General features: G+C 33.4%; 1 long non-coding RNA gene and 1 pseudogene across 1 annotated transcript; one reads left to right on the top strand and one right to left on the bottom strand.

The window, feature by feature from the left end:
• The first annotated feature begins 18,373 nt into the window (after positions 1-18,373).
• Positions 18,374-19,346, top strand: LOC132642818 (uncharacterized; annotated as a pseudogene).
• A 3,953-nt stretch (positions 19,347-23,299) lies between these two features.
• LOC132641868 (uncharacterized) lies at positions 23,300-26,611 on the bottom strand. The gene is made up of 2 exons (XR_009583009.1): positions 26,111-26,611; positions 23,300-23,809 (listed from the first exon to the last, which is right to left on the bottom strand). It is a non-coding gene; the product is annotated as an uncharacterized LOC132641868 (long non-coding RNA).
• Positions 26,612-27,265: the final 654 nt, after the last annotated feature.

The following is a 27,265-nucleotide window of genomic DNA, read 5'->3' as shown; positions in this document are numbered from 1 at the left end:
ATAAACTTGTGAAGAAATTATCAAAGTTATGTCGGACCCGACATACTTATGCCAAGTCTGCCCATAAGGCATAAGTATGCCGGGTCCGGCATAACTTTGGTAATTCCTTCACAAGTGTTATACCCCGTATATTTATACGTCGAATTATTCGCAAGCAAATCGACTCAGATTAAAAGCAGAATCACTTCCGGACACGAAATAGAAATCTTTAATTTTCAATTTTTATTAGAACATAAATTGTTTATAAATTTTCTTTAGTGTAAAAATATTATTGGGGATTAGGAACTAATTAATTAAGTAGGAATTAGTGATTAATTAAATTAATTATTGAAAATGGGCCCCACCCGAAAATTAAAAAAAAAAAGATACAACTCAACAAATGATTTGGTGAGTCATTTAGTGGGGGGACACGTGTAGGGCTATAGGGGATCATATAAGTGATCAAGATAATGACTAGTTAGGATTCATTTTCATTTTTTTGCAAAATTGGAGCTTAAAAAAAAAAGCAAGAACAATTTCCATGGCTGCTCACGGCCAGCCATGGATGGAGGTGAAAAAATAATTTTGTTGCTTAGTCAATCAAGTTCCAAGTGATATACAAGTTCAAGGAGGTGATAGCAACATTGGATATTGAATTAAGGAAGAAGAAATTGCGAAATTGGAGCAATTAAGAGTAGAAATTCCCCCGAGAAAATTAAGGTAAGATTTCTTGTTTTATGGTGTAATTATGTTAATAGTATGGTAATGGAGTTATTAAAATTGAATTGGACGAAATTGGAATTAAGAAAATGCATCAAATCGATGTTATAGGAAATTGTGGGTTGACATGGATTAAGAGTAGTTGTTGGGTTGTTAGAATTGTTACGGGCTGAATTGTGAAAATTTCGTATGTATATCTCTGTTGTTGGTATTTCTGTGTTAACAGGAGGGTAATTGGAAATTCGGATTAGGCGAATATATAGGGGAAATGCTGCCCGATTTTCATTAAGTCTGTAGCTAATAGAAAACCTTAAACAAGAATGTATAAGCTAAAGGATAAGTTCTATAAAGAAATGGGCTACGGATTTACGAACTAGAAAATATAGTTACTGACGATAACGTTACTCTTATATTAAATAGGCTAAAAGAGCGACAAGGCGAACGGGTTTGCGAATAGTCGCTAACAGGTATGTAAGGCAAACCTTTCTTCCTTTGGCATGATTCTTGTGCTATTCATTCTATATGTACTCCATATGATTCCATTCTTAGACGAGTAAGGTCTAAATGTTTCTTATGATGGCTTATTGATATTGTACTCCTATTCTGTTCCGAAGGAAACACCCATAAGGTGCCAGTTGAGTTGTGTATATGGTTTTACTAATGATTTCGAGGAAATTAGTTTTATACTAAAGGAAACATAAAGTTTGATTTTCAAAACCACTCCGAAGGGGGTGCGAGATTTTACTATTTCATTTCATTTACGATTTATGTTTACATTCCATAGCATCATCTCTTTGTATTGATATTTGTGAATTAAGTTTGTGTTGACATGATTGTGATATGAAGCCGGAAGCGGCTGCCCGAAGGGGCCATCATTATTATTGAGTCGGAAGCGGCTGCCCGAAGGGGCCATCATTATTATTGAGGCGGAAGCGGCTGCCCGAAGGGGCCATCATTATTATTGAGCTAGAAGCGGCTGCCCGAAGGGGCCATCATTATTATTGAGCCGGAAGCGGCTGCCCGAAGGGGCCATCATTATTAAGCCGGAAGCGGCTGCCCGAAGGGGCCATCATTATTATGCCGGAAGCGGCCGTCCGAAGGGACTATTGTGATACTAGCCGGAAGCGGCATGTGTGTGAGATTGCATTATTTACTTAAAGAATGTATGTTAGATTGCATTATTTACTTAAAGAATGTGTGTTGGATTGCATTATTTACTTAAAGCTTGTTTTGAGACTTCGTGTATACATTTATCTTTCTTCCAGCGAAGGCTGCAGGTATTGAGTTAGATTGTGATTTCTTCTCTCCTAAATCAAGTTATGATTATGATTTGTTACCACCTTACATACTCAGTACATTGTCCGTACTGACGTCCTTTTGCCTGGGGACGCTGCGTTCATGCCCGCAGCCCCAGATTGTTTGGTAGGTTAAGTATATAGCTAGGATGCTCTGACGTCTACTGGGATTGACAAGTTCCACCTCATTCTGGATCTGTGTTGAGTCATGTATAGATATGTATGATTATGGGTATGTCAGGGCCCTGTCCTGACTCATAGTGTCCAGTTCACTCCTTAGAGACTTCTGCAGACAGTGTCCTGTGGTATGTTTGTCGAGATGTCGACAAAGTGATATCAATTGAGTCATTTATGGATTTTAAAAGAGTATGTATTTCAGATGATTTAGATTGGTCTAAAGTACTTATTGATTGAAAGTTTTCATAATCGTTATAGAGATAATGATTTCTATTTGGAAAATTTTTATGTTCTTAAAAGTTTTTGAAATGACAGGTTTTAATAGAGCGAATGTCTAAGGGTTCGCTCGACTCTGATGAGAGTCGGGTGCCCGTCATGCCCTACCATTGCTAGGGTGTGACAACAAGTGTATGCTGGTGGGGGCATAGCGAAATTTAAACTCTGTCTTGCGATTTTTTTTTTTAAAAAAATAATTGAGTGTGTGTGGGTTCAAACCTGAAACCCATGGATTTTAGCCGAAGGGCAAAATTTAAAGATTTCAAATATGAGGGGCAAAATTTAAAGACCACCCCAAAAGAAGGGCAATTCTGCGAATTACCCGAGTATCTTTGGGCCGTTAAGCCCAACAACTGGTATCAGAGCAAATGATTTTGCGGGACGAGCATGAAGATGGCGGAGTGTGGCTCGGGCCCCGGCTTAGTGCCTTTGCCCGTCTATGGGCCGGTTTACAACCTTTACTCGTTGCTTTGAAGACTTATACACACCCTTTGGGATTCGGTGACCGTAAAGACTCTGACGATGTGGGTGGCATATTGACACGTTGAATCTCTGACCCGTGATGAGTCATGTGGAACTTAGTTCGAGGGGGAGATTGTTGGGTGTGCGAACAAAGTACCACATTGGTAGCTGGAAAGAAAAAAGAGCTACTTATAAGGAGTTGGATACTCTTAATGATGTGAGACCTTTTGGAGAAAAAAACGTGCGGGCTTAGCCCAAAGTGGATAATATCACATCATGTTAATAATATCTTTAGACCGTTTAGCCCAACACTTAACATTTATTAATAATTAGGAATTTTTACTCATTATAGCTTCTTTTAAGACCTAATTATTAATATTAACTACCCTTTTATTTAATTATATTTAATAGCTAATTAACTTTTCAAAATTACAAATGGTAGCTATATCAAAAAAATATATCCAAACACATATATCTTTCTTTTTTCCCAATCACTACTAAAAAAAGAGGATTTTCCGACCCAAAAAATGGCAATTTCCGACCTCATGAGGTCGGTTTTGGGCAAAAAATGACCTCAAAACTGACCTCAAAATCAGGTCGGAAAATAGTGGGTCAGTAAAGTTTTTTATCCGGGTATTAATTAAATAAAATACCGACCTCATTAGGTCGGTAAATTATATTAATAATATAATGATATGAGTTTACCGACCTCCTGAGGTCGGTAATTTATATGAATATATGATATATTTTGCATAAAACCGACCTCATGAGGTCGGTAATTTGCAATTTCTGGGAATATTATGCATAAAACCGACCTCATGAGGTTGGTAATTTGCAATTTCTAGATAATTTTGCTGAAAACCAACCTCATGAGGTCGGTAATTTGCAATTTCTGGGAATATTTTGTTGAAAACCGACCTCATGAGGTCGGTATTCTGCAAAAAAGGTTGGTAGGATCCAGCTGCCCCCTGTCAAGATGAAAACAATTTTATATTCAACTAAAATCAGTTCAAATAGCTTCCAACAATTTACCAAACTACTAAAAAACATAAAACATTAAGCTACTTCAACAACCACATATATTACAACCAACAATACGTCAAATTCAATTCGAAACTACTTCAAAGTTGAATCAAAACGTCATTCAAACATTCCGAAGAGACATTAAGCTACTTCAACATTCGCAAACATCTACACAACATTAAACTACTTCACAACCTTTGCAAACATTCACAAAACATTAAACTAGTAGATCTACACTAAATTAGTCTACAACATTAGACTACTTCACCGCTCGCAAACATCCACAAAACACTTACACAATCCACAAATCCACCACAACATTAACATTCAAACATAGTAAGTGCTGAGCTTTCTTCTTGAAGTTTTGAGCTAGCTGCGTCTCATGTTCTGGGCGCCAGACACATTTTTCCTGCAATGAAAAGTAAATGAGTTTATTAATAAGGAATGGATCAATATAAGTGGATTGTTTAAATAAACTAGATGAGTGATACCCGTGCTGCGCACGGACCTGCCCGACATATTGATTCATGAAATATATTGTTACATTTTAGTTTTACCAAATAAAATTGCAATAGACATCAATAAATTACATAAGAAAATAGTTGTGATTTCTGAAACACCAAAATATGTACTACTGTGCAAAAGAGAGATCAATTTTTACACTCTGTGCATTCAAACACATTGAACGTTGACATAGAAAAAATATCCAGGAAAAAGCACAACTATCCTCAGATGTACATTACTTTTACTGATACATTTAATATATGTAACCTCATCCCAGTAGTAATAGACTTTGGTCCTCAGTCCTTCTCTACCCATCAATATGTCTTTAATTTAGTGTTATATATTCTGCCATCGGGAGCATATGTATTCATATAGTATTCCTCAAAGCTTCTCTCTGATGCAGAAGGAAGGTAACCAATTAGTGTTTCTTTGGCTTTATCTACACATCTGGTCTTCAGAGGCTTTCCTGAAGAGAGCAAAATAATTTCTTAGAATGTGATATGTTAATTAATATGCACCCAGATACGTAAAATGAAATAATAACACAAAGCTCAAGCTGAAAAAATATATTATAATTAATCGTGCCTGCAAGAGTGCAACATGAATCTTCACCTTTTAGTTTGCTAAAAATCCATTTCCTTCTTTTCAACATTATTTGGGAGGCTCCGCAACCAAAAAAATGCTAGTCAAGTTAAAGTTGCTTCATTGAAGTAAAAGAGGTGATAAAAAAGCGATGAAAATATAGTATAATTCCCTTTAGAAGATATACTAATTCATGGCTGACAGAAAATACGATGTGCAACAAATAAAAAAGAAAAGAATACCCATGTATTTCAACAAAAAAAAAAAAAAAGAACACCCCTTCTTCATCTGGTTTTAAGAATTCAAATATATAACCATTGCATTCAAATGCAATGGGGCTACAACTACAATAAGCTTAGATGACATATAAAGATAAAGAGGTCAAGCATACTTAATAACTACAATCCTTCCAAATGATACAAGATAACGTCACCATAATTTATACCTGACTCAAGTAATCTCATTGCTTCGAATCCAAATCCTTTCCTTTCAGAAGATATACCTTACTCATTTCGATTCGAGATCAATCATACCTTTATCTTAATTCTTCAATTTCCATATTCCATTCACAATCACATTGACCGCTATCCACCGAAAATCACTCAAACATCTCATTCTCGACATGGCTGCTTCCTGGCTTTTAAGTCAAATCCAATGGCAAGTTTGACCTTTTGCAATGCTTAGATATAGCTTACGTGTCTACAGCAGCTCAAATAAAATTTACGTGTCTGTTATCGTTTTATTGGAAAGCCACCTCAAATCTCTATTTAGTCTTTTCATCTACCTATCTAAATTTTTCTCCACATTATATGATCAGGGATTCATTAATGTAATATGATTTAATTTCAAAATATAATCAAATTAACTCTCAAACCCAGAATAATCATTTAACAAAATGCAAACAAATTCTTGAATCATCCACCATAAAATACTTCTGGAAACACACATGACCCGATGCATATACAAATAAAATTTAGCGGTAGAAAACTATGTGTTTCTTGTTACTTGAATCATGTGCACCAAAATTAAAATTAACAAACCCCAATAGCCTTAGTATTTCAAGGACAAATTACATTGAAAGCTCAATTAAACAGGCAGAAAAGTACCTTCTGCAGGCTACTGATTCGAGTTGCTAACATCACTCATATGTTCCGAAGGACCCATGTATAAACTTTTTTTGAGTCACTTGCAGTCCAATGATGATACAATTAGCTCGAGATTTATGGTATCTTCTGCATTATTATCCCCAACTGTAAATCAACTCGCGAATATAACGTACAAAAGCCTACTAATAAAAACAAGCATAATATCAAAGGGAAACTTATACACCGATATTTTGCTAAGCAAAGAGATATTCTTTGGACTATTAACATCTTGCACGCAATCAAGGTAGCTTAGTAGATGTTTAGCTTAGTATACGTTTATATAAAACTAAATAATTAGTGGATTGAACCTATACGGCGGCGACGATGACTGGCAGGGGCCGACGGTGACTAGCAGGCGGCGTTTTTAGGGTTAGAGAGAGGGGAGAGAAAACGTGCGATCAAAAGAGAGAGAAAGGGAAAAGGCCGTCAATGGCAGATGGCGGCGACCGTCAATGGCAGATGACGACTGTGACTGGCAGCTCGTTAATTATTAGGGTTAGAGAGAGATGGGGGGAGGGGGGGGGGGGGGGGGGGGGGGGAAGGTAAAAGGAAGAGAGGGAGAAAGGGGAAAGATCGATTAATTAAGGGTATGTATTTTATTTTACTTGAGTAATTATACCGACCTCATGAGGTCGGTATGTATATTATTTTTTAATTTTATTTTTAATTTAAAAGAATACCGACCTCATGAGGTCGGTATATTTAAAATAATTGAAAATTTATTTTTAATAAACCGACCTCGTGAGTTCAGTATTCTTTTAAATTAAAAATAAAATTATAATATTTAGCATCAAATGAATTTCCGAACTACAGAGGTCGGTACTTTATTTTTTGAAATTTTGGTACAATATTACCGACCTCATAAGGTCAGTTTATTTTTAAAAATATCGAAAAATTAATATTACGACTTTACTGACCTCATGAGGTCGGTTATTTTCCGACCTCAACTGAGGTCGGTTTTTTTAGGTCGGAAAATACAGTTTTTTTAGTAGTGAATCATTACCCATTTCAGATTTTTCATTTTTCAAAACCCTAAAAGATCTCTCTCTCCTTCTCTCAACCACCACACCATGGTCGCGCCTCTCTCTCTTCTCCCTCTCCCTTTGCGCTCACCCCTCTCTCTCTCCGCCGCCCCTCTCTATCTTCTCCCTCACCCTCTGTGCTCACCCCTCTCTCTCTCTCTCTCTCTCTCTCTCTCTCTCTCTCTCTCTCTCTCTCTTTTCACTCTATCCGGTGAGCCAATGGCATAGATCTGGCCGTGTGTATTGTTGGTGGCGGCGGCGATGCAACTGGTTTTGAGATAGCAACGAAGAAGATGACGTGGAGGTGGAGAAATTAGAGTTTTATTGGTGGTGGAAAGATTAGAGTTTTTTGGTGGTGGTGGTGGTGTCTCAGATTTGGGTTTTTGGTGGTGATGGTGTCTCATATTAGGATTTTGGTGGTGGTGGAGAGATTAGGGTTTTTGGTGGTGATAGTGTCTCAGATTTGGCCGTGTGTATTTGTTAAAAGCCAAATACAAATACATTAAAAAATCTACATCTCACAAATTCACTATTTTTGAATGTATTGGTCTTTGTATTTTTTGAGTGTATTTTTTAGTGTATTTTGTTAATAGCCAAACACACTGTTTTTGAATGTATTTGTCATGCATTTAAATTTTTTGTCTTGTATCTAAATGTATTTGTTGAAATCCATTCAAATACACGAAAATTTGAATATATTTGGCTTCATATGTAATTGGAATGTACACAGTGTATTTGAAATACATCAAAAAAGCCATTGAAATACATCAAAAACAAAAAAAAAATCAGTAAAATACATCAAAAAAAATCATTGAATACATCAAAAAAAAAAATACATCAAAGCAAAAACAAAAAATTACTAAAATACATCAAAAAAATATATTAATATTTAATTTAATAGCTCCACCATTAAAGACTAAAATCAAGGATTTTTTTTTTTTTTTACCATGTTCTCATGTATTTGTTGGCAACAAATACACGCGAAAACATACACTATTTTGTCAAAATGTAGCTACAAATGGTAATATTTAAAAGGGTAGCTATAAATGGTAGGAAACTAGAATAAGGTAGTCATTTAAGTAAGTTTGCCTAATAATTATTCTCTTTGTCCTAATTTATGTGAAAGTGTTTAATCACTGGGCACGTAGTTTAATAAGAAAAGAAAAACTTTTGAAATTTATTGTCTAAAATAAGTTATAGATACTTATTTGACTATAAATCATGTCATTAAGATTAAAATGAGAAATTTAAAGTCAATTTTTTACTAATATAGAAAGGTATCATTATTTTTGAGACTGACTAAAAAAAAATGAGTGTCACATAAATTGAGATCAGAGAGTATTTACCATCAGCTAACCCAAACGGTGCTCATTCTGAAGCTGGAGCTTTTTATTCCTTCAAACGTCAATCAACTTGAATAGCTGCCCGTTATTTATTTATTTTTTGAAGAAAAAAAACTACAGTTGTATAATAATTATTGTACACTTAATGGATACATAAATTATAAATATATTGGCAAGCGGTTATAAATAATTTTGGGTGTGGCAAAATGTGCGACTTCACCTTTCTTTTCTTGTGTCTAAGTGTGTAAAAGCGCCACAATTCAACTGTCTGAATTAGTAGGTCAGTAAATCCTTTTCGAAAACATAATTTTCTAATTTTAAATAATTTACCATATATTATCTTATTTGAGAATAATTTATTATCTACTTTTTAAAATAAAAGTAAAATTTATGTACATTCTATCCTATCTAATGCAAATTATCGAATTATACCGAGTTTGTTGTTACGGTTGTTGAGAATGCTTTGTTACGTGTAATGTGGGATTGTATTTGCTACGAGTCTTAACTGTCGATTAAAGTGTCTCAACATTCGATCGGCTGCCAAAAGGAGACAAAAATAGTGTAGCAAATTTGACCTTGAAACTGAGAATAGATTCGTCGGAGTATTATGATTGGTGGAATAGTATATGATTGGACAGATACATACGTACGTGCAAAGTGGTCACTTTAATTTAATGGTCAGAGGTTTTTTAATTTCTTAGCCCACAAACCGAGATTTATGGCGATTATGAGTCTTTTATATTCCCACCATTTCAGTAGTTTAATTTAACACAAATACTTTCCCGGGTTAAAATAAATAAAGGAAAAATTAAGGCTCATGACGATTCGCTCATCTAGTTTAGATAAATTAGCCCAATTATTATTTTTTATCCAATTTAGCCCAATTAAGCAGCTTTTTTTTTAAGGACAATTTATATAAATGACGACATTTTGAGGGTTAAAAATTTGGCATAGCTACACTTTAGCTAATTACATTTCGTAGCTACTTTAGATTGTTTCACGCACGACAATATATTGTATTCAAAATTCGGTTGAGTAAGATTTCACGGTATCCAAGTTCAGATTTCATTGTATTCAAGTCAGATTTCGATGTATTCAAGTCAACCAATTTGTATTCAAGTCAGATGTATTCAACTCAACTGTATTCATTTGTAGCTACTTTTACACTGTATTCACTTTATTAAATTTAATAATCGGTTGTATACAAAAAAAAAATCCTTCAAAATACATCCCCAAACACTGAATTTTGCGCTAAAAATTAACGAATACACTCAAATACTGAATACAGGAAATAAAATACACCCCAAAAGAAATAAAATACACTCGAATTTGAGATACAAGAAATAAAATACACTTCAAATTCATTGTATTAAAAAAGATCTCCTTCGAATACACTCAAATACTAAATACAGGAAATAAAATACACCCCAAAAGAAATAAAATACACTATATGTTTCGGTTAGATCTGAAAAATACAGTGTATTTTCCGATCGCCGGAGATTAGAGAGATGGCGGTGGCTCAAATCTGCCCGACGCCTCCATCTCTTCCTCTAACCACTGCCACCAACAACGCTCCAACGATCGACGAGATGGGTCAAACCGCCACCATATAGATCTGACCGCCACCAACAACCTCTAATCACTGCCACCAACAATCCTCGTCCACTTCTCGTTGGGCAGATCTGAGCCACCGTCACTCCCACCATACAGATCTGTTCGCCACCACACAAATCCATACAAAAATCAACAAAAATCAAATGAACTGTTAATAATCCAAAACCCTAAGGTTAGATTCGACAATGAAGGCGGCGACGGCAACTATTAAACTCGTCGGAAAAGTTGGAGAGGACGTTAGAGAGAGAAATTAGATATTAGAGAGAGAGAGAGAGGGAGAGAGAGAGAGGAGGAGGAGGAGGAGAAAGTATCTGACTTAGAGAGTTGGGATACACACAGGTGTTCAGCTTATTTTACTTTAATACTCCCTCTGTTTTTCAATTTATGCGAACTTATTTCCTTTTTAGTCCATGTTAAAATGAATGATCTCTTTCCTAATTTGGAAATAAATTCACTTTATGAAATGATTTACAGCTACATAAATATTCAAGACTTATTTTGAATCACAAGTTTCAAAAGTTTTCACTCTTTCTTAAATATCGTGTCCAGTCAAACGGATTCACATAAATTGACACGGATAGAGTAGCTAATAAGTGTCATTAATACACAACTATTAACTATATAAAGTAATTAATTTAAACTATAGCTATTAAATATAATTAGTAGTAGCATGTCACGTCATGTAAATTTTCCTTTTTTTTTTTTAGAACACCACTCTGTTTACTCTCTCCCAAGTGACCTTGTCTTTTCACTCAATTCCGTGTGTCTCTCTTTCTTTTTCTTTCCAGATGTCTCTATCTCTCCCTCTCTCTAACTTTCCATATTTCTCTTTCTTTCTTCTTTGTTTCTATCTCTTCATATTTCTCTTTCTTTTTTCTTTGTCTCTTTCTTTTTTCTCCTCCATGCTACAAACTCAAATTTAGGTCTTTAGTTCCGAGTAGATTAAGAGTGGTTGAACGAATGTTTTATAAACCCTCATTTCGAAGGATTCAGATCTGAAATAAAAAGGTTCAATAGCAAATTGGTGGACGACTTTTGTATCTTCTTGTTGTTCTTTTTTTCTTGTCTGGTGATTATGGTGTTAAAATGGAGGTGTAGTGGTGGTGGGATAGTGCTTTTGTAAGCTGAATGTGTATGATAGGTGTATCTACACTGTTATACATAGTTATACAACGTATACCTACGATTATACACTATATATACAATATAGACACATAACCTATATAGTGTATAAGTATTGTATAGCAATGTATATGAATTTATACACATCTCTTATACATTATTATGTAATGTTTATACACTGTATAATGGTGCCAATAGTTTAATGATAATTTTTATGGTAATGAGTTGTGGAAGGCTGATGATGTGTTCATTTTTATTTTTGATGAATTTTATTTAGAAAAATGAAAATAAAATCTGATGAAGAGCAAGGAAGGATGAAGTTGTGAGAGAAGACGATTGTCTTGTTTTGGATCTGAAATAGAATCATATTACTAGTGGTAGTGGTTTTAGTACTTACCATTAATGTGGTAAGTACAGAAATAGAGTGAATGGGTGACGCTGAACCTTTTAGCATTAGGCTACAGTGACTGAAAATTATTTTTAGTCTATGACGGGTGAAATCTATTTTGTTTGGTGGTACATCTATGTAAGAATCCCATAAATAACGATGGTCAAATTAAAGTTAGGATAGAAGGTGAACTATTTTTATTAAAAAAATATGGACTATTAGTGCTTCATATAAAAGAAATAAAATCATTTTGAGCCAAAGTCCAAAGATAATGGACTATTTTTCGCTTTTTATCGTGTTTGACCTTGTAATCGTATTTCCTAGTGATATCTTTTAATTTGAAAACCTGAGTCTCCATATCCCAAAGAAATTTTAAGTTCCTATCGAGCATGTTAATAAAAACAGTAAATAGATTTTAAGAATATAAATTTTCGGAAATGAGTACTTATTATGAACAATGTGAAAGGAAAATTATTTCTACGGCGAAGGCTTAAATATGCCCCTGAACTATACGAAATTGCGCACATTTGCCCGTCGTTAAAAGGTTGGTTCGGATATGCCCTCAACGTTTTTTTTTGCCATATATGCCCTTGAGTTAACGGAAAATATTGGAGGGCATATTTGTTCAGTTCGCATAGTATAGGGGCATATTTGAGCCTTTGAAATTCCTAAATATTACGGCACAAAATATCATTGCATTCCAAAACATAAAAAAACATTTGTAATTACAATCCATCCACCATTGTATTACATCAAAATTATACAACTAAAAGAGCAGATGCAATTACAAACATCTTTTAAAGACTGTTTTCACGACAAGAGCATCATTTTCCCTTTTCAAAAGATTTTTTTTACTAATGATAATACCATTTTTATTTTTCAATTTGTCGTTCTTTCTGGATATTTTTTGTCTTCTCAGTCCCAATATCTACAGAATAATGGATGCAACAATTCCCGCAATAAAACATAAACATAAAAAAAGAGATAACTTATATTAGACTTATGACATATGAAAAAATATCTCCCGCGGTGCTCAAAATTTTGATAATAATAATAATAATAGAAAAAGTATCACATCTTAAGCATTTATACAGTTTCTTACATAACATTCAATGTGGTTTGGCTCTTTCGTGAATTTCACGCATAACCGAAATTTAGTAGAATTATTTGAAGCTCATAAGTGAGATGGAGTGCAGTAATTCCACGTCCACTCTACATCCACAAACCCTTCCATAGCTATTTGAAGAACTCGAAGCTTCCGACATTTCATAAACAAGTGAAAGAATAAGAGAGAAAAGTGAGGGGTTGTACGATAAGTGTGGAGTTTCAAAATGTAGTTGCAATAAATTATTGGCTAGCATAAAGTGCACTACAAAAAAATCTGAGAACTATTTGTGCCGTAATATTCAGGAATTTCAAAGGCTCAAATATGCCCCTATACTATGCGAACTGAACAAATATGCCCTCCAATATTTTCCGTTAACTCAAGGGCATATATGGCCAAAAAAAATGTTGGGGGCATACTCGAGCCAACCTTTTAACGACGGGCAAATGTGCACAATTTCGTATAGTTCAGGGGCATATTTTAGCCTTCGCGTTATTTCTATTGTGGTTCACGTGTACATATATGTGAAGAGAATTAAGAAGAAAAGAATTTAGTGATGCAATTTAATTCTCATATGACGGCCGTTCTTATTAATTAACCATTAAGTACGGAAACGTTTAAACTGCTAATTGTAGCATCTCTTTTCGAAAGAAAGGAAAAACTCTTTAAGGTCCCACTATCGCCTTTATTGAAAAATTATCCTATACAAAAAAAGGTGAAAATAATTTTCTTATTTTCTTGCATTTCTACTCTATAGAAACATGAGTTTCTATGGAGTTTCGTTGTCGATCACCACTCAATTTTAAAAAAAAAAAAAAAAAAAGGACCCCTTACTAAAAAAAAAAAAAGCAATATAAAAAATTTAAAAAATAAAAAGAAAAAAAAGTGGACCCCACCACCTCCAAACTCATGTAAAAAAAAAGATGGATCCCATATTAAAAAAATAAGCAATATCAAAAAAAAAAAAAAAAACGTGCACCCCATATTAAAAAATCAAACAATATTCATGTAATTTCCAAAGTATCCCCATTAAGTTAATAATGGTGGATTCATTGTCACATGCGTATTAACTCATTAGTGAGAGCAAACAAAATTATTGTACAGTAAAAAATGTCGACCCAATATTATTGTTTTTCTTCAAAAGATTAAGTAGCCAAACCATACAATTTCTTTTCTTTTCTTATATTAGCCTAAAATCTAATCTAAATATTTAATTGTTGTGTTTGATATTCCGCCATGTCATTTATTTGTTATGTTTACTAAAATAAATATACTTAAAATATTTATATTTTAAAATATGATAGAATTTAATTACTTTTTCATTTTTATTCTTACTCTAATAAATGTGAAAAGAGATTAATGTCGTAAAAGAAAACATAATATTAAATGGAAATCAAATAATAAATAAGGTAAATTAGTCAAATTATAATTTTAATTGACTTTTCCTTAAAAAGAAAAAACCGTGCAAAAAACAATATGACAAGTAAAATGAGCTAAACCAAAAATATTCACCAAAAATTAAAAAATAGTAGTTCTTCGTTCAAATAGAAAATCAAATTTCTACTTTATTTCGTTTTAAACATGTAAAATTAATTTAATGATTTGAATTACAATTATCCAAATCAAAATTTGATTAAAAAATAATAAGTATTGTTTAGGTTCAATCTACATACATTAACAATAGAATCTTTTACACCTTTAAATTAATCGAATTAAAATTCAAAGTATCAACTGATGCTTAAATATTGCTATTGTTTGTCTCAAAGAGAGGAAAGTAGTTTCATGTTAAACAAGTCTTCTCTTTTAAAAAGTATTAATAATTTTTTGCAAATTTTGTATTCGTACCTAACACTAATATAATAAATTTTGGATACGGAGCACAAACTACAATGTTATATTAATCGTGTTTTGAACATAATATATATATATATATATATATATATATATATATATATTATCACTACCCAATCATAATTACATATACATAGATACACTATAATCCAAAGTGTTGGGCCCGTGCGCAGCACGGGCATACGCCATCTAGTATATATATATATTTGTTGAATCTCCTCGATATAAGAAGAAATTCATGTATAGCAAAATTGGTTAAAAATTTAGATTTCCAGTTCAAATCCCAAATATAGCATTTAAACATTTTGGACAAGGTTCTTATGAACTCAAAACATATAGAAATTGAAAGAGACTCGCACTAAGGAGCCGTTTGGACATGATTTCATCTTATGAGATAAAATTATGTTTGGACATGCAATTTGGATTTCTAAAGTTGCAGTTTTTTTTATAAACATAAAAGACCCACAAGTTGTGAAAACCATCAAAATTTTCTCAAATCTTATACAATCTTACCAAATGAGTAAATCATATTTCATAATAAAATTAAGGGAAAAGGTGCAAATATACCCCTCAACTTTGCCATTTAGAGCAGATATGCCCCTCGTTACAAAAGTGGTGCATATATACCCCTGCCGTTATAAAAATGGTGCAAATATACCCCTGCAGTTACAAAATGATGCAAATATACCCTTTTCACTAACGGAATTTTTTTTAAAAATCATTTAATTTATTTTTAATTAAAAAAAAGTCTACCTATATTTTCTTTAGTAGACATAATTTTCTAAAGCCACATGGTAATTTGTTTTTCTGATGTGTCGGGTCTGGTAAGTTTCAAAAAATATCTCCGTGACTTTAAAAAAAAAAATTTAAATTCATTTATTTTTTGACTTTAATTTGACTTTTTTTTTTTTTTTGGTACCATTAGAATACTATCTTATCCTACATGTGCTTTGAGATCGTACTCGATTAAATAAATATAGTTGCATGAAGCAGCATAAGTACTAACTTGATTTTAAAAATTAAAAAAATTAAAAAAAAAGCTAAAACGTTATGTTATTTCGAACGTCAAGCATCTGTAGATCTACTAGTGATGAGGTACAAAATCATAGAAAATAAAAAATTCCTAATAACCTAACGTAGTCTATTTCTACCTATGTATACCTCATCACTAGTAGATCTACAGATGCTTGACGTTTGAAATAACCTAACGTTTTAGTTTTTTTTTTTTTTTTTTTTTTTAAAATCAAGTTAGCACTTAGGCTGCTTCATGCAACTATATTTATTTAATCGAGTACGATCTCAAAGCACATGTAGGATAAGAAAGTATTCTAATGGTACCCAAAAAAAAAAAAAAGTCAAATTAAAGTCAAAAAATAAATGACTTTATATTTTTTTTTAAAGTCACGAAGATATTTTTTGAAACTTACCAGACCGGATACGCCAGAAAAAAAATTACCATGTGGCTTTAGAAAATTATGTTTACTAAAGAAAATATAGGTAGACTTTTTTTTTTTAATTAAAAAATAAATTAAATGATTTTTTAAAAAAATTCCGTTAGTGAAAAGGGTATATTTGCACCATTTTGTAACTGCAGGGGTATATTTGCACCATTTTTGTAACGGCAGGGGTATATATGCACCACTTTTGTAACGAGGGGCATATCTGCTCTAAATCGCAAAGTTGAGGGGTATATTTGCACCTTTTCCCTAAAATTAATACGCTACTATAAGGCCTTATTAAAAAATATAACATCAATTGATCAAACTTTAGTTCAATAAAAAGGAAAATTTAACATGAATAGTAATGTAACTACTCTTTAATATAATCCTCTCACATGGTACGAACAATATATCTACCAACTTATGATTGGTAAATATATCTACCAACTTATGGGTCCTTTTTTACAAAATATAAACGTATGAGTCAAATTTTACATTTATATTTTTTGAAATCATGATTTCAAATCCCAAATCATGCCTTTTTGGATGATTTGGGATTTCATCTCATGAGATGAAATCAGAGATGAAATCGCATGTCCAAACACTGATTTCATCTCATGAGATGAAATTGCATGTCCAAACGCTTACTAGTATGGTCCTTAATAAGAGTAACCGTAATCATCCATGATTGCAAGTACTTAATACAAACATCTTTTTTTTCGCTGATGAAAGGAAATTTTAAAACTGAAATGAAGATATAGAAATTAACGGAGTCTTTGCGCTAATTACAATGAATAGATCTAAACGATATTACCCTAAAGTTTCATTGTTTAGGACTCCCTCCGTCTCAAGTTATTTTAAAAAAATAGTTATCTCAAATTATTTATCGTTTTAGATGTTCAATGCATAATTAATTATTTTTCTCCATTTTACCCTTGGTAGAATTTGTCATTAATGCGAATAACACATAAGTAGAATAAACATTTAATAGAGATACATTATAACTTAGACATTAATAAGGGTAAAGTATGTTAAATACCCATCCTAATTAATATTTTTTAAATGACGTATAAAACAAAAAGCGACAGATAATGTGATACGAAGGGGTAGCTGATTTAAGATTTTCCACTTAATACAACACTTGGTGAACTCGAAGATCACATAGTTTATGCTTTGGTCCCGACTCTCTTTATATTTGCCTCAGATAATCCTAAGTCAGTGTTGCATATATAATTGAACTTTATTGGGCGTATTTAACACGAAAATTACTCAAAAGAACGGGAACAATGTTTGTTAAACTAATATCAAAACATCTTAAATTGCCCAACATCATTAATCTATCGTATAATGTTTTAAACACATTGTAAATAAACAGTTTATTAATATAAGGCATCAATTTTTCCATTATCATATATATATATATATATATATATATATATATATATATATATATATATATATATATATATATATATATATATATTTTGAATGTTCGATTGATACAATAGATCCCTGATTGCACTTAGAGACTTGTTATCATTATTGAGTTTAAATTGTAAAAACTTGAAGAACTTTAATTAAAATTTTCAAATATTTATTATGAAAGACTTTAGTTAAGTTTTTCATTCTTATTTAATAAAAATGTAAAACATAAATTTTAAAAATGTGGAGAATTAAAATAGTTAATCAATATAAATATAGCTTACATATATCTATATAAATAATAAATCTACGTTATTGCTACTTGAGTTTTTTTTCAACTTTTATTAAGATAGCATCAACAAAAAAGAAAACCAACAAGCGTTGTACTGGATTGACAAGTACTTATTCATCTTTCATCGGAGGTCTCAGGTTCGAGTCCCCAGAAGTATCAAATCACCTTTGTAAGGGAGTGTTTTGTCCCACAATGTGGGACTCCATGGCTCGAATCCGATTTAGTCGGACTCCTACCGGGTACCGCACACCAGATCGTAAACAAAATAAAATAAAATACAAAAGAATAAATAAAGATCCTAGAAGGAAAAATATTTAGGAACTTCCTGGCGTAAATTCAGATTTAATCGGTCCAGTGTGATACCGGACACTAGATGGGAAATAAATAAATAAAAACAATACACCAAAAAAAAAAAAAAAAAAGGTCCTAGAAGAAAAAGGAAAAGGACTGAGCACAAAAACTAATTGGTAATTAACTTCACAAGTTCTTATAGGAAAAGGCTTTGCCAAACACAAAAATTTATTTATATAAAGCCTTTGCCCAACTAAAACATGCATCTTCTCTTTTCTCTAGGGTTTAATTAACATCTTTATCAAATTCACATAACCAACCATGGCACGTAACCAATAGAAATCGCAAACAACGTTAAACCGATTCCTCTCAGAGAACAAACCTAAAGGACAAACCCTACGTCGCCCATATTTAGCCTCAGAGTGCAAAGATTTAACACATGCAGACAAATGGCGACACCAAATCTTGAGAGAAATTGGTCGCAAAGTACTCGAGATCCAAAACGAAGGACTCGATGAACACCGGTTACGTGACCTTAACGATGAGATTAACAAGTTGATACGAGAAAAAAGTCACTGGGAAAAGAGGATTATTGAACTTGGTGGACTGAATTACACGTGTAATTCGGCGAAAATGACTAATTTAGAGGGGAATATTGTTGATGTACCAAATTCAGGCGGACGTGGTCGTGGATATAGGTATTTTGGTGCTGCGAAGAAATTAACTGGTGTTAAGGAGTTGTTTGATAAACCAACAGAATCGCGAAAAAGAAGAACAAGATGTGAGATATATAAGAGGATTGATGATAGTTACTATGGATATAGAGATGATGACGATGGAATATTGGAAAATTTGGAGGAACAATGTATGCGAGAATACAATAATAATATATCCAGTATAATTCTACAAGTGGGGTCTGGACGGATAGAAAAAAATAATTTGCTCGAGGATGTGATGGAGGAGGAGAAGGAGAAGGAAAGAGAAGAAGAATTTGCGGTATATGCGCCATTGCCGGACGTGAAGGAGATTGAACGAATGGTGATACAACAGAAGAAGATGGAGCTTATGAGGAAATATGCTAGTAAGGATTTAATGGAAGAGCAAATGGAAGCTAAGGCTATGCTTAACATTAAAAGGTAGGCCTTAGTTAATTATTTTCTTAATAACTGTGGTGTTCAAGTTAGCTTGTTGCGCACCTCAACTATATTTTGGCTATGCTTTAGTTAATTCTGCAATGTACTTGTTATCTCCCATTGGCACATGTATTGTATAATAGAACATATGTTTCTATTAATTGAACAAGGGAGACTCTGTTTTGGAGTTGTTGTTTCTTTGAAGATCAAGCACTAATGCAACTTTTTTTTGTACTTCTTTTTAGTGTAGCAAACTAGCAATGAATATAAGAGTACTACTGTGATTAATAGAGAAGTTTATAGAAAAGAGCACTAAGTAAAGCATTGATTTTGTTATATATTTCAATGTGACCATTCTTTTTTAATAAGCTAAATGTTTATGTATAAAGATATTCAGAAGGTACAAATACAACACTAAACTACTGACAGAAGCAGAAAAAGAACGACACGTCCTATCACTTCTAAGAAATCTAAATACTCATCCATGTTTTTCGTAACACTCCTTTTACACCAAAAAACAAATTCAAAAGAGTCAAGCACGTGAAAGTTCTTTCTAGTAATAGGTGGCGATTAGAGTCTAGCTGGATACCTTTACTACCAAATGTCGATATTTTCACAAAATGATACTAGGCGATACATAGATTACCAAAAAACTACTATGCGACAATCCTGATCATCCTGATTCTGGTGTGCCTAAAAAATACTATGCGAGACTATGCGCGTCTTAAAAATACTATCTTGTTCTGAGAAACACGTTGCAGTTATCGTGACCCCTATTTTCTCATTAAGCCCCAGATTGGAATTAGTGACTTGAAGTTGGAACCAAACCTCTCAATTTGTGGCCTTGGCTTGAGAAATCTTCCAACAATTGTTCATTTACATTATCCGCCATGATTCCATAGTAACTAAAAATAATTGTCTGCATCCCATTGTGGGTCGTCTGCCTTGCAACTATAGATTCTTCTATAGATTCTTCATTCAAGGCGATTCTGATTCACAATTGAACTTGGACTCCCGGTGACCTCGGTAGCATATGTAAACATTGTTATTCCCTTGGGCCTATAGATGTAACTAGGGCCTGTGTGGCAAGCCTTAACCTGCTAAACAGTTGACCCGCTCTGCCCTGCCTCGTTTAGCTAGTTTCTTCAACATTTGCCCCGCCCTGCCCTGTCCCTTTTATGTGTATTGGTCATATTCTTTTCTCTTCATTTTTTTATTTCACAACATTCTATTTCATTTTTTTTTTATTTTCTTATTTGACCTTTGTTATAATATACTAGAAGTGCAAGTTTATAGAGTATGACCAAGTAAAACGAATAGGAAACATAGCCATCTGAAAATAAAAAAAAATCTTTCTTTAAAGTTCATCCCTTCTGACTTGAAAGGCTTACTAGTTATAAAGGAGCAATATGGTATTATAAGATGACACTTACACTTTTTTGTTAGATTAGAATTTAGATGTTAAATAAACAAGTAGCATGTACAGGTAGGTAGGAGTAAGTCTGGATACACTCTTATTCTCCCCAGACCTCACTTGTGGACTATATTGGATATGTTGTTGTTGTTCTTTTAACAAAAGATTCTAAGTGGGTTGGCTCCAAATCTTCCGTTCGTAACAGCTAAATCTCAAATCTTGGCTCGTGGCGATCATCAAATTGTTCGTGACGCATAACAAATCTCAGATCAAACTCTTGAATCAAATCCAAAGTCCAACAAGTTCAAGATTAAGCTTCAAGCCTTTGAACAGACATTTGTGAGGAGAAGAAATTTTAGATTGGAGATATTATATGGATTATAAACCTCATCATTTCTTAAGTCTAATATTACTCTTGTTATATTATTTCATGCCTTTATTATTTTAGGCACGAAAATTGTGTTTACACATATATTTAAAAAAACAGAAAAAGGCCAAATATACCCCTCGTTATACTTTGGGTCCAAATATACCCTAGCCGTTATATTTTGGGTTCAAATATACCCTCTTCCGTTAAACTTGTCCAAGGTGGACATCAATCCTACGTGGCACTAACATTTGATGAGGTGGATGCCACATGACATGCCACCTCAACATCCCTATCCCATTTTACCCCTCTTCTCTTTTGTTCTTCCACTATTAAAATTTCCTTCACCACCACTCCCATTGCCACCATTGCACCATCTACCATTGTTAGTAAAATACAGAAGGCTGGATATTATGATAATTGTTGCACTAGGGCATACAAAGTACAAGAAGAAGTATTAAGGCACCCCGGTTAAACTCTAATTGACCTGTCTATAGTTAAAGGAATCGCTCCCCCTCGGGATAAGTTGGTTTCATTTCTTCAATTTCTCAAGGAAATCATTTTCAAAGCTCCAAGGAACCGAGAATTTATGTTTCTGTCCTTTAATGTTTGTCTGTACCGAATGCTTTTATACCGAATTATTTCTCACTTGTAATAAGGCTTTCTTGGCCATCTGAATTAGAAAGGCTACTTAAGGTTTCCACAGCTCTAACTATAAGGCGATAACAATGGCAATGGTTGTGGCGGGAAAGGAAATTTTAATGGTGGATGAACAAAAGAGGTGAGTGTTAGGTTTTTGGGTTTTCCCTTCCTATGTGGAATTGGATTAATAAAATCCAATTCAATTTGGACCAGGCCAGTTTTATCCAAAATTTCCTCTATATATAGGATCAATTTATGTCTTATTTTCAGAACACAAGAGTGAATTCATAGCAGCCATATATAGAGAAAAATGTGAGAGAAAGCAAATTTTCGTCCAGAAATTTTCTGCTACAGCAATCCGCTTTAAATTACGTTTTCCGATTCGTTAACCGTTGGATCGTGCCTAAATTTGAACTAGGAGTTCTAAACATCTGGTTATTCGATTTCAACGGTGAAGATCGAATTTTGTGGTCTGTAGCTTTGGTTTTCGAGTACGAACAGTAGCTCGTTTTTAGGGGGTGATTTCTCTCTTTTCTTCGCTAGTTTTGGTGCTATCTTTTATGTATTGTTGCTCCGTGCTTGGATTTGTTGTTGTAGCCATTTGTAGAACATTGTTGTAACTCTTGTTGTTTATAGTGGAGCTTTTGTGGGCCGGAGGTCCCGTGGATGTTTCCTCTTCACATTGAAGGGGTTTTACCATGTAAATTTGGCGTCTCTTCCATTCGATTTATTTTTTGCTTGCTTTGCCATCTTATTGTTGGTATAGTTGCTACCTAGATTTCCATTTGTGCTAGTGTTTATTGTCTTCTCTTGGTTCAAATAGTGTGGAAAGCTTCGACTTGGGTATTTCTTCCGCTGTTACCTCGTCGTGCAATTTGATTATTGCTTGTTTCTTCCCAACAAAGTGGTATTAGAGCTTGTGGTTGTATTTGGTTGGGTTGATCATCTATTTGAATGATGGAGGCAAATATGAGTAAGATGGTTTGTTTAAATGGCAGTAATTACCATATTTGGAAAAGCAAGATGAAAGATCTTCTATTTGTCAAGAAGTTGCATTTACATGTGTTCGCTTCTAAGAAACCCGAGTCTATTAAAGATGAAGAGTGGGAATTTGAGCACTTACAGGTTTGTGGCTATATCACACTACTAAAAAAACAGGGATTTTCGACCAAAAATTTCGACCACACGAAGTCGAAAAAGCCTTTATTTCGACCAATTTTTCGACCACACGCGCAGGTCGATAACAGCTTGGTCGAAATTTTTTTCGACCACACGTGGTCGAAATCACATTCTACCGAAATTAAGGGAAAAATTATTTTCGACCACATGTGGTCGAAAAAAATATTTTTATATTAAATTATATTTAACTTTTTCGACTACGTATGGTCGAAAACATTATTTATATTTTAATATAAAAAGAAAATAAAAATTCAATTACGACCACATGTGGTCGAAATTGTAAATTGGGCCCAGAATTCGACCACATGTGGTCGAAATTGAATTTTTCTGGGTACAATTTCGACCTCATGTGGTCGAAATTGTGAAATATCTGGGCTGAGGTGGTCGAAAATCTGGAATATTTTTTCCAGCATTTGCCTGCTTTTGGCAGCCCACCTGCCAATTTCCAAATAGTAAAATTCATCAACCAAAACAGCCATCCAATTCATCAACAATGCAACACAACAACCATAAACAATGTTCAAACACTTGAACACTTAAACATTGTCCATTCAAACACTTATAAACAATCAAATTCAACCTCAAAGTACTTAAAATTAAAACTACATTCAAACACTTAAACATCATAAACTACATTCAAACACTTAAACATCATAAACATCATTCAAGCACTTAAACATTATAAACTTAAAAGTACTTCTAATTCGAACTAAAACTACATTCAAACCCTTAAAGATAATATACATATCCATTTAAACATATCCATCATAAACTATTAATTTGGGCTTGCATACCCAACATCCTAGCCTCCGAGGAATTAAGTGTTCTTGTTAGCTGAGCAACTTGATGCTTCATAGCTTCATACTCCTTAGGATCAACTACGCCATCATCAGCAGCATCTATGCTTTCAAGGGCCGACGGGTATAAAGGTGGCATCCAGACCAACCCCAATCCTTTAACCCATTAACATCTTAGAAGACTTCACAAAACCTTTATCACTTGGATAGAAGGTTACATGACATCTGCAAGGTAAAAAAGTACTAATGCTTTTATTTTGTAAAATAAACATGAATCACAATAGAATACAAACATAGCAGATACATATATATGTGTATAAAGCAGGCAGCACCAAAGGTCCCAGCACAACTTTGTTCAGTTAGTTTTTGCTGACTAAAAACAGAATAAAATAATCTGTCAATGTAGAGTTATTTTAATGTCAAACCCAGCTATACATCAAGCCTTCTTTTAATCACTATCAACCCCTTTAACATTTATAAAACTACTGTGAAAAACTTAGCATGTACTCATGTAAAGTTCATTTACATTCTCAACATTTTTAAAGCTATAGTAAAAGACTTAGCATGCACCCATGTAAAATTCATCAACACATGCACAAATATATGAATGATTAATATGCTTTATTTCACTTAAATACTTTAGGCATCTTTGTTCAATTTTAACGTTTCTGCCACTTCTTTTCCTTCAGCCCTTTGTAAAAAGCTTTGTGATCATTAGATGACACAGGTGCCAGATTTATGGATTAGAATTGTGAGAACACACAAATACTCCTTATAGCTGCAAAAGAGCTAGCTAGGAGTTTGGTGTTAGAATCGACTGAAGATACCAGGGGAAAGTACATGTTTTGGTAAAAAATGACACATACTTCATGTTACCGATAAAAACAATGTGCAGATTCTTAATGTGTTTTCTCACTATTGTTCCAATTTTATTTAGTTGTTCACAATATCTTTTACAGCTTGTTCAAGAGCCTGACGAACGAATTTTATAAAAGTTGTAGAGAAAACATCTATAGCATCTCTACCTCTCCAAATGATCATTTATCTACAGCTAAAGGATTGCAAGGATGGAACATTACATTTAGGAGGGATCTGAATGATTGGGAAATTGAAAGAGTAGTGAAGTTTTTTAAGACCTTGGAAGTCTTTCAGGGGTTATCAGAAGCTTTCTAATTGCTGAAAATTTGACAAAAGTCTATTACTATGTGAAGATGCATAAGAACCCAAAAGAAGCTAAAACTTATACCATTCCATTACGAACAAAGTAGCATAACAGAGCTATTGAACCAAAAGACTGAGAAGATATTTTCATTCCATTAATAAATTTCCAATTTTTTCTGTACAGATATAGCTATTTTCTGATTTTTCTCAGTAATCTTGAAGTTCTCTAAGATAAAAACGCAGAAAGAACTCAGCAATTGAGGTGGATAATTGAGCTAACATGCACACTTTTATGTATCTCACCTTTAAACTAATAATTCTAATATAAGAACCTTCAAGGTATATAGTCCAGCAGTAAACCACAAAAATAATAATTTAATCACATATTACATTAAACAAAAGTATCATCATAGCGCATCAGTAAATAGAGTGACTACCTACCTGAAAAAGTAGGCCGATAATAATAGAAACGATCTCGAAAAAGCAGAGCTTAAAGTCCTGTGTTAACTACAACATCTCATTCTTTCGGTAAATCAAATTTAATCTTTTTTCAAAAAGCATCAATTGTAGCATTACACACCACTATGACTCCAAATAAACCTAGTCTTAGCGAAAGGAAAATTTAAGAAACATCAAGTGCATTCTACATTACAGGAACAAAAACCTCTTCTGTGTAAAAAAGGGAAAGGCTAAAATAATCTCTTGCTAGTTTCAGGTATCCTATATTTGTAACAAAATATGTTAATTATACAAAATGAAATTATAAAGAAGAAAAGAATTTTAAAAAGACAGAGAAAGAAATTATAATAATAGTTTCTAAACAAAGAAAGAAAGTGTGGACTCACCCATGAAAAGGTCTGACCTATTGTGGAAACAAGTTCAATTTGGTTTTGGCTTTGATTTTAAATAGATTGCATTCCATCTATTAACCAAAACTTTAACAACGTTTGCCTTTTAAACCAGAGAGCTTGTAATACTTGTAAAATAGCCTGTATCATGCAGTTTCAAATTTCACAACAAATTTCACATTCAACCAGCTATTTCTATCCATCGCCTCATCCATCAAGAAATAAAGCAAGCACAACTGGATATTTTGCAACATAAATTCATTTACCCCTACCTTTGCTACAAATGCAACAACAACATTCAATTTTAATATTTCATTCCATTTCAATTCAAAACCCTAAAAAAAAAAAAAAAAAAAACATGATACCAATCCCAAAAAAACTATTTGACAACAAAGAAAAGTTATCAAATCTACTAAATATGGAAGGCAATGCAACTAATAACATGGTATTGAAATACATTCTTCAGAACTAGTTCAATTTAGGGCTTGTATTCATGAGACTGAAAAAAAAACAATACCTCAACAGCCACGAAAACGGCGGTGGAGACGCTGCTGGTCGGGAAAGGAGGTGGCTGCGAGTTAAGCGTCGACGGGTGGTGAGGCAGTCGGGTGGGGGGAGGCGTAGAGAGAGGAGAGGGAGAGAGGAAAGAGAGAGAAAGAGAAGGAGCAAAAATAAAGCGAAAAGAGACCTAACGGGGATTAAAAAAAATCTGTTCAAATTTTCGACCACATGTAGTTGAAATTAGTTTTTTATTTTTATTTTTAATTAATTGTTTTATATTTATATAATTTAATTATGTATAAAATATTTTTTCCCATTTATTATTTGTACAAAAATTAATTTCGACCACACGTGGTCGAAATTCACTTTTCCAGTTAAAAAATTGACCCAGTGTGGTAGAAATCCTATAAAAAGTTTAATAAAAATTAAATTCTGCAAATTTCGACTACCTGTGATCAATTTTTTTCCGACCAAAATTGTGGTCGAAATTTTTTGGTCGAAGATGCCCCTTTTTTTAGTAGTGTCAGGCAATGGGTTGAAGATAATGTTCGAAATCATATTATGAATGAGACAAATGCTAAAAGCTTGTGGGAAAAGCTCGAGACACTTTATGCTTCGAAAACTAGCAATAATAAGTTGTTCCTACTGAAACAATTGATGAATATTAGATACAAAGAGGGTAGCCCTATTTCTGATCATATCAATGATTTTCAGGGTGTCCTTGATCAGCTGTTTGGAATGGGTGTCAAGTTTGATGAAGAAATACAGGGACTTTGGCTTCTTAATACTTTGCCAGACTCTTGGGAAACTCTTCGAGTTTCTTTGACTAATTATGCTCCCAGTGATGGTGTAACTATGGAATATGCTAAGAGTGGTGTTTTGAATGAAGAGATGACAAGAAGATCTCAAGTGTCGTCTTCTTCAACTTCACACTCCGATGTTTTGGTCACTGAAGACAGGGGGAGAAGTAACTTCAGAGGTCAGAATGATAGAGGCAAAAGTAGAAGCAAGTCAAGAACCTCCTGGTACAAGAATCTTACATGTGACTATTGTCACTTGAAAGGGCACATCAAGAAATATTGCTACAAGTTTAAGAGAGACCAGAAAAGGCAAAATAAAGAAGGCGATAATGAAAATCGTGTTGCTGTTGTTGCTGAAAATGATCTTCTCG

The sequence above is a fragment of the Lycium barbarum genome, chromosome 5 (assembly GCF_019175385.1).
Source record: "Lycium barbarum isolate Lr01 chromosome 5, ASM1917538v2, whole genome shotgun sequence".
Taxonomy (NCBI): domain Eukaryota; kingdom Viridiplantae; phylum Streptophyta; class Magnoliopsida; order Solanales; family Solanaceae; genus Lycium; species Lycium barbarum.
Note: the sequence above shows the minus strand (reverse complement) of the source record. Positions and strands in the feature narration are given on the sequence as shown.